At 50.2% G+C, this 18,154-nt stretch overlaps 2 pseudogenes; both read left to right on the top strand.

Moving 5' to 3' along the window:
- The first annotated feature begins 541 nt into the window (after positions 1-541).
- Positions 542-3,756, top strand: LOC141088149 (NADP-dependent alcohol dehydrogenase-like; annotated as a pseudogene).
- A 46-nt stretch (positions 3,757-3,802) lies between these two features.
- Positions 3,803-17,812, top strand: LOC141088150 (NADP-dependent alcohol dehydrogenase-like; annotated as a pseudogene).
- The last annotated feature ends 342 nt before the right edge of the window (positions 17,813-18,154 follow it).

Below are 18,154 nucleotides of genomic sequence, written 5' to 3' on the forward strand. Positions count from 1 at the left end.
ATATAAACTCAGATACATATCAGAAAATACAGAGAAAAAAATGAGTTTACCATATACAACGAAAAATAAGTATTTATTAATACAGAAGTTCATCAATTACATAAATAGTAAAATGTACAATAAAATATATCATATGTCAATTAGTATGTATGAATACACATGATCCACAAGACTGATGGCCACAGACTATGAGCAGAACATAATAGCAGGACAGAGCAAAAAATAACCTATGTCAAACAAATAGTAATAGAAAGAGTTAATGTAAACATCAGGCAGCTGATTCACTCAGTATCAGGAGGCTCATATAGCCAACCATGCAGTGCAATGGTATGCTGAACAAGTGCCCCTAAATCATAAACATCACCATGGTAGTGTGGGAGGAATGGCCCCCGTCGAGTGTCCGGACCGGAACCAAGGGAGCCGTCATCTGGGTTCCGGGGGAAACTGTCCCCGGGGCACAGAGTTCGAGGACAAGCTGTTGTGACAGACAGATGGGCTGGAGGAGGGAACAATATAAAGGAGGCGGGGAATCCCCGGGACGATGAGTGAGCAGACTGTGACAGAGGCAGCAGGAGACTGTGGGAGCGACTGCAAGATAGAGCGACCTACCAGTGCCAGGGAAGATGCCGACTGAGGACTCCAGAGGGACGGTGGCAGGGCGATCATCCGAGATTTGCTGCCCCGCTCCAGCCCGCGGATGCAGCCTACCCGCGGTCGCCCGCGGCCGCTGCCATCTCGCTCCACCCCGCGGCAGCGACCTGTTACCCGCCACCCGCAGTCGCCCTGCTCTCACCAGTGTTCGCGGCAAGTACAGTGCCGCCGCCGGCCACCACTGTCCCGCAGCGGTTCGCAGCAGGGGCCGAGCCTCTGCTGGCCGTGGACTCCCCGTCGCAGCTGTTAGCTGCGTGGGTGGTCTGTGATTCGCCACCCTACATCGCTGCCACTTGCCCCAGTCTGGGAACTGCGGCCCATCCGTCCAAGGACTCAGCCGGGGCCTGTGGGGCTCCAGTGTCATCAGAGCGCTGGAGCGTGCGAAGACTACGCCAACGCCTCAGCAACTGGGCCCAGCGACTACTACGCCGAAAGACCACCATCCCGAATGGCGAGGGACGCCTGGACGGCTAAGTTGACTATATATTTACGGACCCGTAGTCAGCCATACCGCGGCCCTATAGTGACCGGCTATTGCCGGAAGTAGTCGTGTTCTACCCGTTTGTGTTTGCTTGTTTTAGAGCCCCTGCGAGGGCAACCCGTGTTACTGTGGCACCCCGGAGGCTTCAGTCGCCACAGAGGTACTGCACCTCCTCCTGAGGTGTGGTGCCCCACCATCCAGGTAAGGTGAGAACTCCTGACCACGCTGCAACACTCGCATCCCACACAACATGGTAGTTCAGCAAAGCCACATTGCGGCTCCTTGCTTAGAGGGTAGCAGAGCACCTTTGGTGGTTCCCTGCTTGGAACACGAAACGTGCTGGGAGGCGGGTGGAGTTTAGACTACATAAAGAGCAGGAAGAGTTAGTTAGTCAGTCAGTCAGTGAGAGAGAGAGTCACTCGGAGAGGAGTGAGGATTCCTGGAAGAGGGATGGAGGAAGGAGTGCTGCAGCTGCCTCAGTGATCTGAGCCAGCTGGCACAGGAAAGGAAAGAAGGAGAAAGACATTGGACTGAAACCTGACCTTCTATGAGAGAGAGGGATTAGTACAGAATGAAGGAGAAAAATGGAACAGAGAGGACGTTGGTTAGAGAAGAACCCTGCCTAGGAGTTCTAAACGCAAGGCCGGGGCCCGGTCCCCGAGGTTGTATGGATACTGAAGGCTCTGCAGCAGACACCGGTGGAGTAGTGAGCTACTCCCATCTAAGACTTGGGGGCACAACAGCAACTTGGATAGTGAGCTGGGACTCAGGAGTAAGGCGTCCCCGAAGCAGGCTACAGCTGTCTGCTGTACAAGTAGAGTTCTTGGGAACATCTGTCAGGAGGCACTCCAGTGTAACTCAGTACTAGGAGTACTTCAGTAAAAGGCGCTATAGAGGAGACATTCAGAAAGGTACATGTTGGCGGAGTGTTCGAAGGGAGCATCCTATCTTGCCTGGAGGTTGACTGAGCCCAGGACCCGGAGGACACAGCACGGAGGCAGGCATCTGTGTGAACTGCAGACTGTGAGTAAAGCTTTGGAACTACATGCCCTGGTGTCCTCCACTTATTCCCGCATCACTACACCCTGCAAAGCTACATCTGGGCAACGGCCTCTACACCGCCTGTGCCTCTCCTCCATTGCTACATCTACACTGCCCTGGGACTACGGCTCCACCTGTGGGGAGCTTCACCATCTTGGCTGCAACCCACCACCAGTCCCAGAGGATCTGCATGCAGCGTCGGTCTAACACCTCACTTGCCGAACACCACAGGTGGCGTCACAAACTATTCATAAACTTTATTTCATTGTTCATTCACCCCCTTTTTTGCCATGGAGCCCCAGGGCCACGGACCGGGTCACAGCTTCCGTGACACTCCCATTGAGATCAACGGGCCCGATACCGAGTACCCCGCTAGGCCCTGGTGTCGGCGCTCCATTACCGCTTTTGGTGATCAAGCCGTGACTGAGGAAAGTTCCCTCTAGTCTTATAAAAGTTATTATAGAAAGCACCAAATTGTCTCGCGACTCGTCACTGCATCCTGCGTACCTGCAATTACCACAGTATCAACAATAAATATATTTATGTATACATTACGTATGCAAAGACCGCTACATGACTAAGTAAAGAATGAAGAGGTTAATTACCCATAATGACTGCTCGTGCTGTGACCACGTTCCCCAACGCACGTTTCGCTTGATATTTCGTCGCTTCCTCAGGGGGCTCCTGTCTCAACGGCTGCACTGCCTGGCACACAGTGAGTGCGCGATGACGTCATCACACACCCGCAGTGTCAGAGGCAGAGGGGAATGATGGGAGAGGAGGCATCAGCTGACGCTCTCTCCTCCATCATTGCTTTGAACCGGAACCACCATGAGCACCGCAGGAAAGGCTATTAAATGCAAGGCCGCTATTGCCTGGGAACCATGCAAGCCCCTCAGCATTGAAGATATTGAAGTAGCTCCTCCAAAGGCTCATGAAGTCAGAATAAATCGTGCAGAGCTTGCGATGGCCAACACAGTAACATCTGCAAAAAATTAGAGTTTGCATTTGGAGCTCAATCAGGACTGATGGATGATGGTACAAGCAGATTTACCTGTAAAGGCAAAGCGATTTATCATTACGCATGCACAAGTACATTCACTGAATAAACTGTGGTGTCTGACATTTACGTTGCCAAAGTGGATGCCCGTGCCCTTGTTGAAGTTTGTCTTATAGGCTGTGGATTTTCTACTGGATATGGTGCAGCTGTCAACACTGCTAAGGTGACCAAGCGCTCTAGTTGTGCTGTTTTTGGCTTGGGAGGAGTTGGTTTTTCATCAATTGTAGGATGCAAGGATGCAAGCGCTACACGAATCATTGGAGTAGGTTCACATAAGGATAAGTATCCAAAAGCCTTACAACTGGGAGCCACTGAGTGCCTAAACCCAAAGGTTTACGATAAACCCATTCATGAGGTCATTACTGAGCTAACTAATGGAGGAGTGGATTTTGCCGTTGAATGTGCAGGACGCACTGAAACCATGCTGACTGCTCTCCAGTGTACTTACTGTGGAAATGGTGTTGCTTGTTTGCTCATGAAGTCAAAAGAAATCGTGCAGAGCTTGCGATGGCCCACACAGTAACATCTGCAAAAAATTAGAGTTTGCATTTGGAGCTCAATCAGGACTGATGGATGATGGTACAAGCAGATTTACCTGTAAAGGGAAAGCGATTTATCATTACTAGTGTTGAGCTTTCCGATACCGCAAGTATCGGGTATCGGCCGATATTAGCTGTATCGGAATTCCGATACTGACTTCCGATACTTTTTTCGTATCGGATAACGGAATGGGAAGTTCCCATAATGCTATCAGCCCGCTCGCTTTGATTCAGCCAATGGGAATCCTCAGAAGTGTGGGCACATCCTGTTAGGCATGTAAACTATTGGCATGGCTGTGATTGGCTGCTGAAATGATGTCATGATGCACTATAAAAGCCGCCGCCATTTCTGGTCACTCGGCTGTGAATTCAGTTAGGGACAGGCTGCTGTTGAAGACTGTGAGGGACAGTTAGAAATAGCGATTCTCAAAACAATATTGTGCTTTACCCAGGCTACATAAACCACCACTGTAGCTTTCTTTTCCCTAGCAGCAGTGTTCACAGCTGTCTGCAAGGGCTGTGTGAGTGCAGCTCACGCTGTGGAGTGGGTCCTGCAGCCACGTCTGGTTGTAGGCCGCCCAGCGTGCCTCACTGCTGCCTCATACATATTTTTCTTTTTAAGCTGCTTATTTTTAAAAAATTCTATCTAGTGTGCTTCCATCCGTATCAATATACGTTGGTTGCAAACACTAGTAGTAGACAGCGGAGCCTTTCTGCAGCCTTTCAGTGCTAGTGCCCACTTAGCTGCACTATTCACGGCTGTCTGAGAGGTCTCTGACTGTGTGTGAGTGCAGCTCACGCTGAGTAGTGTGTCCTGCAGCTACGTCTGGTTGTAGGCTGCTCAGCGTGTCACTGCCTCACACATTTTTCTTTTATTGCAGCTCATATTTTCTCCTATTAGTGTGCATCCATCCGTATCCATATATGGTGGTTGCAAACACTCTAGGAGTACACAGCGGAGCCTTTCTGCAGCCTGTCAGTGCTAGTGCCCACTTAGCTGCACTGTTCACGGCTGTCTGAGAGGTCTCTGACTGTGTGTGAGTGCAGCTCACGCTGAGTAGTGTGTCCGGCAGCTACGTCTGGTTGTAGGCTGCTCAGCGTGCGTCACTGCCTCGCACATATTTTTCTTTAATTGCAGCTCATTTTTTCTTCTCCTATTAGTGTGCATCCATCCATATCCATCTACATTGGTTGGTTGCAAACACTATATAGGAGTAGAGAAGCCTTTTTTCTGGCTTGTGCCCTTCAGCTGCAGCCAGATTAGTATTACCCAAATTTTTTGGAGCCTCATCTTTTGCATTGTAGGTTACCTGCCTGCATTGTAATAGCTCCAGAAAGTTGGTGATACTCTCACTTTCAAATCTTTGATCACATCATTTTAGTTTTTTTCCCCCCCCAAAAAAACAGCAAAGTTCACCAAACACTACAGTTGAAAGTTGTGTAGGCCACATTAGCTCCCATTAAAGTGTAGTCGATACACACACTTCATAAAATTAGTGTTTCTTATACCTGTAACCAGCTGTTCAGGAATAAGCACACTAAGGCCCCCCTTTGTACTTTTCTGCCTATCTTTCTCAGTCTAGCAAGATGAAGAAGGCAGGGAGTAAGGCACGTGGGCGTGGAGTTTCAGCAGGGAGAGGACGTGGGGATTCTGCAGGGAGAGGACGTGGGGATTCTGCAGGGAGAGGACGTGGAGAGTCTGTGCCTGCTGTTGGCACCAGTGAGTCAGCATCCCCCAGTTTTAGCAGGCAACAGTCCTTTATGCGCAGCTTTGTAGGACCTCAACGTACCCCACTGCTGCGGGAGGAACAAATTGAAGCCGTTGTGGGATGGATGCCAGCTAACGCATCGACTTCAATTACTTCCACATCCTCTCAGGGCCAGAGCACCGAAGAGCAACCATCTGTCTCTTCACCACCTGCCAAAGTGCCCAGGCAGTCAGAGAGCACTGGACAGGAGCCATCACAGTCTCTACTTCTGTTCTTGGAATCTGTTGGTTTGGAAAGAGGGGGCCAGCCAAGCAGCATTCCAGATTGTGAAGAAGAGGGAGTATGCAGTGATGCGCAACTTCTTTGTCCCTCTGAATCTGAAGAGGCGGGTGGGTCAGTGCCTATGGTCAGCACACCTCAGTACGCATCAGATGATGACGAGACACAGTTGCCACTTTCTGTTGCGTACGGTGCTGGCGAGACAACCCAGGAGAAGCAGGTGTTTGAAGAGGGGAGTGTAGATGATGAGGTCCTTGACCCATCATGGCGTGAGGAACAGGAAGGTGGTGGGAGCAACTCTGAGGAAGAGATTCCCCGAACGGCCAAAACCGGAGGGAGAGGGAGAGGGGCAGACTTGGTTGCCTGTAGCCTCCACTTCGGCACACGTTAGGAGCATTCCACTTTCAAAAGGCAAAACGGGCGCTCCCAAGACTTGCAGTGCGTGGTCCTTTTTTGACACAGTTGCAGATGACATTTGCTTTGTCAAATGCAAGCTGTGTCATCAGAGAGTCAAAAGAGGGAAAAATGTCAGCAACCTCAATACCACTAATATGTGGAAACATGTGCGGACCAAGCACGAGGTGGAGTTACACAGACACACTGAAGACGTAGGCCAACGTACAGCACCACCTACCACCTCTTCAGCTCGTGTTGGGGCCTCTTCCTCCAGCTCACACACAGCTGGTTCGGCTTCCTCACAGGATCGCCAAGGAAGAACCTCTGGCACTGTTGTCCGGAGACCCTGTGACATTCCACCCACAGCACCACATTCCAAGTCATCCTCACACTCCCAGGCCACTCGACAGCCATCGGTAGCACAGGCATGGGAGAAAGGTGACCATACTCGGCAAACCATCCCCGAGCACAGGCTATGAATGCTGGCATTGCCAAACTACTGGCACTTGAAATGCTGTCATTCAGGCTGGTGGAGACTGACACCTTCCGGGACTTCATGGCATTGGCGGTCCCACAATACACCGTGCCCAGCCGCTTTTATTTCAGCAGGCGAGCCGTCCCTGCCCTGCAGAAACATGTGGAGGCAAACATAAAATATGCGCTACTAAACGCCGTCAGTAGCAAGGTCCACCTGACCACCGATGCGTGGACCAGTAACCATGGACAGGGACACGATACCTTTCCCTCACTGCCCATTGGGTCAATGTTGCTGAGCCGGGTACAGATCTGGAGAGTGGCGCTGTACGTGTTCTGCCAACTCCATGGATTGCAGGAATCCAGTCTGTACACATTGACTCCTCCTCCTACTCAAGTTCCTCTGAAACAGCCGTCGCCAAACGTCAACAGGCCGTACTGAAATTAATTTCTTTGGGGAATCGAAGCCACACAGCGCAGGAGCTCTGGAATGCCATCAAGCAGGAGAGCGACGTGTGGTTTCTGCCAGCGAATCTCCAGCCGGGCTTGGTAGTGTGTGACAATGGCCGAAATCTGGTGGCAGCTCTTGGCCTTTGCAACCTCACTCACATCCCATGTCTGGCACATGTGCTCAACTTGGTCGTGCAGAGCTTTCTGAGCGACTATCCGGATCTTGATGCACTGCTGCACAAGGTCCGCATAGAGTGCGCTCACTTGCAGCGTTCCAGCACGGCAAGGTCGCGCCTTGCTGCTCTGCAGCGCCGATTACGCCTTCCGGAACATCGCATCATATGTGACTTACCCACCAGGTGGAATTCTACGTTACATATGTTGGAGCGGTTGTGTGAGCAGCAGGCAGCAGTCATAGAGTACCAGCTGCATCAGGCGCAAACAAGTCGCACTGTGCGCCGGTCACACTTCAGCACCACTGACTGGGCCTCTATGAAGGACATCTGCCTCGTTTTGCGTGCCTTCGATGATTCCACGCGGATGGCGAGTGCAGATGATGCACTAGTCAGCATGACTGTCCCCCTTATCTGTCTGCTTCAAAAAACACTGCAAGCACTAAGGGATGAGGTTTTGGAAGAGGTGGAGGATGAGGAGTCCCAAATGCCATCTGCTACTGGACAGTCTGCGCTACGTGCTTCCTCACAAAGGCCTAGGCAGGGGACACTTTGTGAGGCGGATGAGGAGGAGTCGATGGAGGAGGAAGACATCTCTCCAGAGGAGGGAGGTACACAAAGCTCTAGTCAGTATGTACAGCGAGGGTGGGGTGATGCAGAGCAGGCAGAGATCACGCCTCAAGCAGGGGACAGCGGTTCTTTGGCAGTTGGGAGTCTTCAGCACATGGTTGACTTCATGCTGCAGTGCCTGAGAAACGACCGTCGCATCGCCCACATTCTCTATACGGCTGATTATTGGGTGTACACCCTCCTAGATCCTCGCTACCGGGACAACTTGCAAACCCTCACACCAACGTTGAACCGGGAGTGTAAACTGCGGGAGTACCAAGACACACTGGTGCAGTCCATCATGTTTTCCATTCCACCCGACAGCAGTGGTGCTAGTGCTTTACAAAGCACCTCTGTGCATCGAGCCAGTGGAGGAAACTCGGCACAAAGAGGGAGCAGAGGCAGCGCCTCAGCACAAGGCAAGACCACTATGGCCCAAATGTGGCAAAGTTTTGTGTGTCCGCCACAATTGTCTACACCATCACTGACGGCTCCAGTCAGCAGGAGGCAACGTTTCCATCAGATGGTGACAGACTACATGTCTTGCCCTGTGAGTGTACTCCCAGATGGCTCTTCCCCCTTCAAGTTTTGGGTCTCTAAGCTGGATACATGGCCAGAGCTTAGCCAGTATGCATTGGAGGTGCTGGCTTGCCCTGCTGCCAGTGTATTATCGGAACGCGTCTTTAGTGCCGCAGGTGGTGTACTAACAGACCGTCGCACGCGACTTTCTTCCGATAACGTTGACCGGCTTACTTTTCTGAAAATGAACAAGGCCTGGATCTCCCCAGAATTTGCCAGTCCTCTTCCCGACTAAATAATTGGTTGGCAACTGTATCCAGGTCTCCTGTTGTGTTCATGTTTCTACCACCTGAACTATAATCCCTGGGCTTCAACACAGCCAGTTGTCGCTCAGATGTGTCGTCTGCACAGAGAAAAACACTAGCTCCTGTGTTATTGGGGTTCAGTAATGCCAGCTGCTCCCCTGCTGTGTGGACTGCAAAGTCTCCTGCTCCATCCACATTCAAACTACTACTGATTTTTAACCGTGCTTCACTTAGGCCTCTGGCTCCACTGTCTCTAGTATTTCCCCTGGCCTCCAACCCCGCCAGTTGCTGCTCTGAAGTGGCGTCTGCACAATCCACACTTCTTCCTGAGTTACTGGGGCTCAGTCACGTCAGTTGATCCCCTGATGTGTGTCCGGCAAGGTCTCCTGGTCTGTCCACATTCCCATTACTAGTAGTATGAATGAGGACAGAGCAGGAGACCTTGCCGGACACACATCAGGGGATCAACTGACAGGACTGAGCCCAAGTAACACAGGAACAAGTGTGGATTGTGCAGACGCCACTTCAGAGCTGTCACTGGTGGGGTTGGAGGCCAGGGGAAATACTAGAGACAGTGGAGCCTGAGACCTAAGTGGAGCACGGTTACAATCAGTAGTAGTCTACAACCTCTATAAAACGTGCTGCAAGTTGGCCTCAGCCTGCTCCATGCTTCATCCTGGGCTCCAACAACGCCAGTTGGTGTTCAGAAGTGCCGTCTTCACAGAACAAAACACACTAGCTCCTGTGTTAGTGGGATTCAGTAATGCCAGCTGTTCCCCTGCTGTGTAGACGGCAAAGTCTCCTGCTCCATCCACATGCCAACAACATCAGACCTCAGCCTGCTCCATGCCTCATCCTGTGCTCCAACAACGCCAGTTGGTGTTCAGAAGTGCCGTCTTCACAGAGCAAAACACACTAGCTCCTGTGTTAGTGGGGTTCAGTAATGCCAGCTGTTCCCCTGCTGTGTAGACGGCAAAGTCTCCTGCTCCATCCACATGCCAACAACATCAGACCTCAGCCTGCTCCATGCCTCATCCTGTGCTCCTACAACGCCAGTTGGTGTTCAGAAGTGCCGTCTTCACAGAGCAAAACACACTAGCTCCTGTGTTAGTGGGGTTCAGTAATGCCAGCTGTTCCCCTGCTGTGTGAATGGCAATGTCTCCTGCTGCCTCCAAACTCACACTGCAACGCATTTTCTCCTCGCTCCAAGTAGGCCTCAGCCTGCTCGGAGCATTGATCCTGGGCTACAACACAGCCAGTTGTAGCTTGGAAGTGCTGTCCGCACAGATTCAAACACTCGCTCCTGTGTCTGTGGGGTTCAGTAACGCCTGCTGTTCCCCTGCTATGTGGATGGCAAAGTCTCCTGCTGCCTCCAAAATCACACTACTACTGATTTTCCACCGTGCTCCACTTAGGCCTCTGGCTCTACTGTCTCTAGTATTTCCCCTGGCCTCCAACCCCGCCAGTCGCTGCTCTGAAGTGGCGTGTGCACAATCCACACTTGTTCCTGTGTTACTGTGGCTCAGGCACGTCAGTTGATTCACTGATGTGTGTCCGGCAATGTCTGCCGCTCTGTCCCCATTCCCATTACTAGTAGTCGGAATGTGGACAGAGCAGGAGACCTTGCCGGACACACATCAGTGGATCAACTGACGTGACTGAGCCCCAGTCACACAGGAACAAGTGTGGATTGTGCACACGCCACTTCAGAGCGGCGACTGGCGGGGTTGTAGGCCAGGGGAAATACTAGAGACAGTAGAACCAGAGGCCCAAGTAGAGCCCGGTTAAAATCAGTAGTTGTGTACAACCAATATAAAACTAGCTCGAAGTAGGCCTCAGCCTGCTGCATGATTGACCCCATGGCTCCAACATCGCCAGTTGCAGCTCAGAAGTGTCTTTGGCACGGGTACTCCCTCCTGCTCAGCCTGGTTCCAGCACCGTCAGCTGGTTCCCGGCAGAGCCTTTGGCCTAGGTGCCTCCTTCTTGGTATCCGAGTTCCAGCAACGTCTGCTGGTCCTTGGTAGTGCTTTTTAGCACAGGTACCTCCTGCTTAGAAACCGTGTTCCAGCACCGTCAGCTGGTCCACGGTTGTGCCATTGGCTCTTGTTCCTTCTGCTGCCCCTCTGAGTTCCAGCACCGTCAGCTGGTTCTCGGTAGTTCCATTGACTCTTGTAGCTTCTGCTACTCATCCCGGTTCCAGCACCGTCAGCTGGTTCTCGGCAGAGTCTTTGGCACGGGTACTCCCTCCTGCCCAGCCTGGTTCCAGCACGCCTGTTTCCGGGTAGTGTCAATGTAACTTTGCCACCGATACGTTGTCCTGTCGTGTTGCGGTCGGGTTTGCCGAGTCTATGGTGCCTGCAGTTTTGGTGCTTTCTATGTGGGCTGCGGGTTCTGGTAATAAAGGCTGGTTCTGTAGTGCCAATAGGACAAGCACCCCCTGTTGGACTGTGGGTTTCGGAAACTGCGTCCTGCTCGCGGCCTTGCAACTTTGTTGATCATGGGTACCTTCTGCTACCCATCCGGGTTCCAGCACCGTCTGCTGGTTCCCGGCAGAGCCTTTGGCATTGATGCCTCCTTGTCGGTATCCGAGTTCCAGCAACGTCTGCTGGTTCTTGGTATTGCTTTTCAGCACAGGTAACTCCAGCTTAGAAACCGTGTTCCAGCACTGTCAGCTGGTACACGGTTGTGCCATTGGCTCTTGTTCCTTCTGCTGCCCCTCTGGGTTCCAGCACCGTCAGCTGGTTCTCGGTAGTTCCATTGACTCTTGTAGCTTCTGCTACCCATCCGGGTTCCAGCACCGTCAGCTGGTTCTCGGCAGTGTCTTTGGCACGGGTACTCCCTCCTGCCCAGCCTGGTTCCAGCACGCCTGATTCCGGGTAGTGTCAACGTAACTTTGCCACCGATACGTTGTCCTGTCGTGTTACGGTCGGGTTTGCCGAGTCTATGGTGCCTGCAGTTTTGGTGCTTTCTATGTGGGCTGCGGGTTCTGGTAATAAAGGCTGGTTCTGTAGTGCCAATAGGACAAGCACCCCCTGTTGGACTGTGGGTTTCGGAAACTGCGTCCTGCTCGCGGCCTTGCAACTTTGTTGATCATGGGTACCTTCTGCTACCAATCCGGGTTTCAGCACTGTCTGCTGGTTCCCGGCAGAGCCTTTGGCTTTGTTGCCTCCTTGTCGGTATCCGAGTTCCAGCAACGTCTGCTGGATCTTGGTAGTGCTTTTTAGCACATGTAACTCCTGCTTAGAAACCGTGTTCCAGCACCGTCAGCTCGTCCACGGTTGGGCCATTGGCTCTTGTTCCTTCTGCTGCCCCTCCTGGTTCCAGCACCGTCAGCTGGTTCTCGGTAGTTCCATTGAGTATTGTAGCTTCTGCTACCCATCCGGGTTCCAGCACCGTCAGCTGGTTCTCGGCATTGTCTTTGGCACGGGTACTCCCTCCTGCCCAGCCTTGTTACAGCACGCCTGCTGTTTCCGGGTAGTGTCAACGTCACTTTGCCACCGATACGTTGTCCTGTCGTGTTGCGGTAGGGTTAGCCGAGTCTATGGTGCCTGCAGTTTCGGTGCTTCCTATTTGGGCTGCGGGTTCTGGTAAAAAAGGCTGGTTCCATAGTGCCAATAGGACAAGCACCCCCTGTAGGACTGTGGGTTTCGGTAACTGCGGCCTGCTCGCGGATGCAAAACTTTGTTAATCATGGGTACCTTCTGCTACCCATCCGGGTTCCAGCAACGTCAGCTGGTTCCCGGCAGAGCCTTTGGCCTAGGTGCCTCCTTGTCGGTATCCGAGTTCCAGCAACGTCTGCTGGTCCTTGGTAGTGCTTTGGAGCACAGGTACCTCCTGCTTAGTAACGGTGTTCCAGCACCGTCAGCTGTTCCACGGTTGTCCCATTGGCTCTTGTTCCTTCTGCTACCCATCCGGGTTCCAGCACCGTCAGCTGGTTTTCGGCAGTGCCTTTGGCCTAGGTGCCTCCTTCTTGGTATCCGAGTTCCAGCAACGTCTGCTGGTCCTTGGTAGTGCTTTGGAGCACAGGTACCTCCTGCTTAGTAACTGTGTTCCAGCACAGTCAGCTGGTCCATGGTTGCGCCATTGGCTCTTGTTCATTCTGCTGCCACTCCGGGTTCCAGTACCGTCAGCTGGTTCTCGACAGTTCCTCAGCCTTCTTGTAACTTCTGCTACTTTTCCAAGTTCAAGCTTGTGGAAATGGTTTTTGATTCTCACTCTGGATCTCCATGAAAATGACCCTGAAGACAAATACCCTGAAGACCACACAGAAGAATACCTAAAAGATGACCCTGAATAAGATGACCAAGAGGACAAAGAACAGGAAGACAACCACCAAGATGCAGAACAACAAGAGACAGAAGACCAAGAAGCATAAAAAACAAAAGCAGAAGAACATTAAGCATAAGACTAAAAATCTGAGCAAAGGATATTATCAAATTTATTAGCAGAAGAAGACTAAGCAGTGTATGGGGGTGTGTTATGAAAGAGTCACCGAAGGAGGAAAAAACAAAAATACAAGCTAAGTCCAGAAAAACTGGAGAGGTTGGTAGCTATCGGATTGCAGACCCCTGATCCTATCCACAACAACTAACAGTAGCCGTGGGGGGTTCCTACGATGCCCTAGACCCCTCGATCACAGCCGGAGTACAAAATAGGCCTAAAGAAAGAAAGGTGAAATCTAAACTGCCCCAGAGCAGACCCCAAAGCAATAGGCAGCCCCCAACAAATAATGACGGTGAAGCAAGATGAAAACACTAACACAGATAGAAAGATAGGTTGAGCAAACGATGGGGCCTAAGCTAACTAAAAAGGACAGGATAGAAAAGCTGCTGTCTGCAATCCGTAAAAAACCCTACCAAAAACCCTACCAAAAAATGTCCCAACCGTCTGATAGGAAAAACAGGCCCTGAAGTCGCTATATCAGCACTCAGGTAAATTCTGAAGACAGAGCCAAGAGACCACCATAGTATCTTTTACGGTTTCTGACAAACGCTTCCGAAAGAGAGCTGCCAAGGCACCATCATTCCAGGTAGTAAGGACCGCCCACTTTTGGAATTTTTGACAGTACAACTCTGCAGAATCCCGACCCTGGCTCAATGCCAACAGGGCCTTTTCAGCCTGATCAATAGCATTAGGTTCATCATACAACAACCCCAAGGCTTGAAAAAATGCGTCCACATTAGTAAGAATAGGATCATCAGGTTTCAAAGAAATCCTGGGGATCGCCGCGCAGCAAAGAGATGACAATTTTAACCTGCTGCGTGGAGCTCCCCGACGAGTTAGGCTTCAAGGCAAAAAATAATTTACAATTATTCTTAAAATTCAAAAATTTAGACCGATCCCCAAAAACACATCAGGAGTAGGGTTCTTTGGTTCAGCAGCATGAGAATGAGCAAGATAGGCGGAAATTCCCCGCACTTCAGCAGTGAGCTGCTCCACACGATCAGACAATTGCTTCATCTCCATTGAGAAAGAAAAAAAAAAATTCCCCCTACGGCCTCAGAGACATAGAGGAAGAAATATACACAAAAAAAAAAAAAAAACATTCTGACAAACTCTCTTTTTTTTTTTACAATTCTTTCCTGCTATTGAGTACCCTAGGATCTGCGGTATGGCTGGTAATTCTGTTATGAATGAGTCACCGAAGGAGGAAAAAACAAAAATACAAGCTAAGTCCAGAAAAACCGGAGAGGTTGGTAGCTATCAGATTGCAGACCCCTGATCCTATCCACAACAACTAACAGTAGCCGTGGGGGGTTCCTACGATGCCCTAGACCCCTCGATCACAGCCAGAGAACTAAATAGGCCTAAAGAAAGAAAGGGGAAATCTAAACTGCCCCAGAGCAGACCCCAAAGCAATAGGCAGCCCCAACAAATAATGACGGTGAAGCAAGATGAAAACACTAACACAGATAGAAAGATAGGTTGAGCAAACGATGGGGCCCAAGCTAACTAAAAAGGACAGGATAGAAAAGCTGCTGTCTGCAATCCGTAAAAAACCCTACCAAAAAATGTCCCAACCGTCTGATAGGAAAAACAGGCCCTGAAGTCGCTATATCAGCACTCAGGTAAATTCTGAAGACAGAGCCAAGAGACAAAAATGGAACTCAGCACACCCCCGACCGGGGATGGCTGAACTCCAAAAAACAAGGTAAACAAAACAAAACTAATAAGTTCAATAGCAGAGCAAAAATTTATCTTTGGGAAGCAGGAATCAGACTGGTCTCCAAGAATCCAGCAGAGAAATCACCAGCGACTCAGAAGGGCGTCGGCTGCCTTATATCCAGTCAGAATTTCCTGTTACCCAGTCATCATCTACCAGATCAGGTGTTTGGTAATCAGCCTCACTACCTTCCTTCACCAGAAGAGGGAGTTCATCAGACAGCGACGGTGAAGGGGAAAATGAACTCACAACAGGGGTGTGTCCGTTCCTCCTCGTGGTGCCCCTGGAAAAGGCCTGCTGCTGCAGGACAAACTGAACGTGGACAAATCCTGTTGTAAATCTTTTGTGACAGGCTGAACGGAAGGTGTAATCTTCAAACTTTTATAGATAACAACTACAGGAATGCCTGACACAAATAAGAATATGATGAAGAAGAATAGGAAGAAGATGAAGAAGTAGAATATGAAGAAGAGTAATAGTTGAATAAGAAGAATATGAAGAATGTAAAAAAAAAAAAAGAAAAAGAAGAAAAAAAAGAAGAAAAAGAAGAAGAAGTTGATGAAAAAGATGCTGCTGCTGAGGATCATGAAGGAGAAAGTGTGGGAGAAGTAAAAAAGAAGGTAAAGAGCATGGAAGTAGTGAAACATACATATCTGACAAAAAATTAAAGACTTTAACATAGTCAATATCTTTGTAACTACGAACGTCTTTAAAAAAAAAAAAATCCTGCTATTCCATTTGATTGGGCTAAACCTCTATGGCTTTAATGTCTCCTACACCTCCCACAATACATTCTACATTATTATTAGTTGTTTTTCTTCATGTAGAATTAACCTACAGGGAAAGAAAGGGTTTTTTTTTATTCCGATATTTCTGTTCCATTGACTTGAATGGGACTTCGGGATCGGAATCTGCGATACCCGATACTTTTTTTTAGATCGGCCGATCCATTCCGATACGATATTTTTCAGTATCGGGTGGTATAGCTCAACACTAATCATTACGCATGCACAAGTACATTTACTGAATACACAGTGGTGTCTGACATTTGCGCTGCCAAAGTGGATGTGTGGCGCCCCTGAGGCTCAGTCGCCACAGAGGTACTGCACCTTCTCCTAAGGTGTAGTGCCCCACCACCTAGGTAAGTAGGGAACTCCTTTCCACACTCCAACACCTGCACCCCACACACAGGATAGTTCAGCAGGACCACATTGCGGCTCCATGCTTAGAGGGTAGCAGCGCACCTTTCGTGGGTCCTTGCTTCGTAACACGAGATGTGCTGGGAGGTGGGTGGAGTTGAGATATATAAAAGGTTGGGAAGGTTTAGAATTACAGATCAGTCTGGAGGTTCAGTCTGACAGAGGGTCAGAAAGGAAGGAAAGGAGCCACTCGGGAGGAGTGGGGATCCCTGGAAGAAGGGATGGAGGAAGGAGTGCTGCAGCTGCCTCAGTGACCTGAGCCATCTGGCACGGAAAAGGAACAGAAGGAGAAAGACGTAGAACTGCAACCTAAGCTTCCATAAGAGAGAGAAGAAACAGTGCGGAACGAAGGAGTAGGAGAACAGAGAGGAGTTGTGGGTTGGAAGAGGAACCCTGCCTATAGGTTCTCAGCGCAAGGCCAGGGACCGGTCCCCGAGGTTGTATGGACACTTATGGTTCTGCAGCAGACACCGGTGGAGTAGTTGGCTGTAAATGCACTACTCCCATCTAAGACTTGGGGCACAACAGCAACTGAATAGAGAGCCAGGACTCCGGAGAAGGGAGTCCCCAAGAGAGGCTACAGCTGTCTGCCATACGAGTAGAGTTGTTAGGAACATCTGACAGGAGGAACTTCAGAGTACCACGGTGCTCGAGCTCTTCACACTAAAAGGCGCAATAGAGGAGTCGTTCAGGAAAGGTACATGTTGGCGGAGTGTTGGAGAGGATAATCCTGACTAGCCCGGGAGGTTGATTGAGTCTCTACCCCGGAGTCAGGCACCAGTGTGTACCATGAACTGTGAGTAAAGCTTTGGAACTGCAAGCCCTGGTGTCTTCCATTCATTTGTGCGCCAACACCGTCAGCACCGCTACATCTGGCTACCAACATTCCTCACACCGCCTACGCCTATACACTGTCCTGGGGTTACAGCTTCACCTGCGGGGAGCTACACCATCTATGCTGCAACACACCATCAGCCCCAGAGGATCTGCACGCAGCGTTGGCTTACCATCTTGCTTGCCAAACACCACAGGTGGCGTCACAAACTATCACATAAACTATATTACAAACCACCATTGATTTGGGCGCCCAGGGCCACGGACCGGGTCACAGCTGCTGTGACTTATCCCACTTACACTGGCCCGGTACCGAGTACCCCACAGCCCTTGGAGGGCGACCCAGATGCCCGTGCCCTTGTTGAAGTTTGTCTTATAGGCTGTGGATTTGCTACTGGATATGGTGCAGCTGTCAACACTGCTAAGGTGACCAAGCGCTCTAGTTGTGCTGTTTTTGGCTTGGGAGGAGTTGGTTGTTCAGCAATTGTAGGATGCAAGGATGCAAGCGCTACACGAATCATTGGCGTAGGTTCACATAAGGATAAGTATCCAAAAGCCCTACAACTGGGAGCCACTGAGTGCCTAAACCCAAAGGATTATGATAAACCCATCCATGAGGTCATTACGGAGCTAACTAACGGAGGAGTGGATTTTGCCATTGAATGTGCAGGACGCACTGAAACCATGCTGACTGCTCTCCAGTGTACTTACTGTGGAAATGGTGTTGCTGTTGTGTTGGGTGTGGCATCTCCCAAGGACACACTTTGTTTGCATCCAGGTTTGCTTGTCACAGGGCGTACCTTGAAAGGATCTATATTTGGAGGCTACAAGGGTTCTGATATCCCAAAACTGGTTACAGATTATATGAACAAAAGGAACAATCTGGAACATTTAGTAAGCAAGAAGCTAGCCCTGGAAAAAATCAAATGATTCAATCAATGAAAAATCAAGCATTTGAACTGCTTAGCAGTGGGGCAGGAGCTCGGAGTATTGTGATATTCTAATCATACTGCAGGTGAAAATATGGAAGTAGACCATGGAGCTGTCCTTGTAGAAATGCACTTTACAGCTTCTGATTAATCATATCTTATATGCATACATTCTCCTATCTGATTGGTGTATGATTTTTTTGTTCACAGTGATAGAATCCACTTAAGAATTTCGGCATTTGCTTTGGTTCAACTTCTATACTAATGCAGACACCGGTATAGTTCAATGTGGCGGCGGTGGGGGGAGTCGCCACTAGCGGCAGGTAAGCCCCCCCGCCTCACG

The sequence above is a fragment of the Dendrobates tinctorius genome, unplaced genomic scaffold (genome assembly GCF_039654945.1).
Source record: "Dendrobates tinctorius isolate UK_male_01 unplaced genomic scaffold, ASM3965494v1 ptg000038l, whole genome shotgun sequence".
NCBI lineage: Eukaryota > Metazoa > Chordata > Amphibia > Anura > Dendrobatidae > Dendrobates > Dendrobates tinctorius.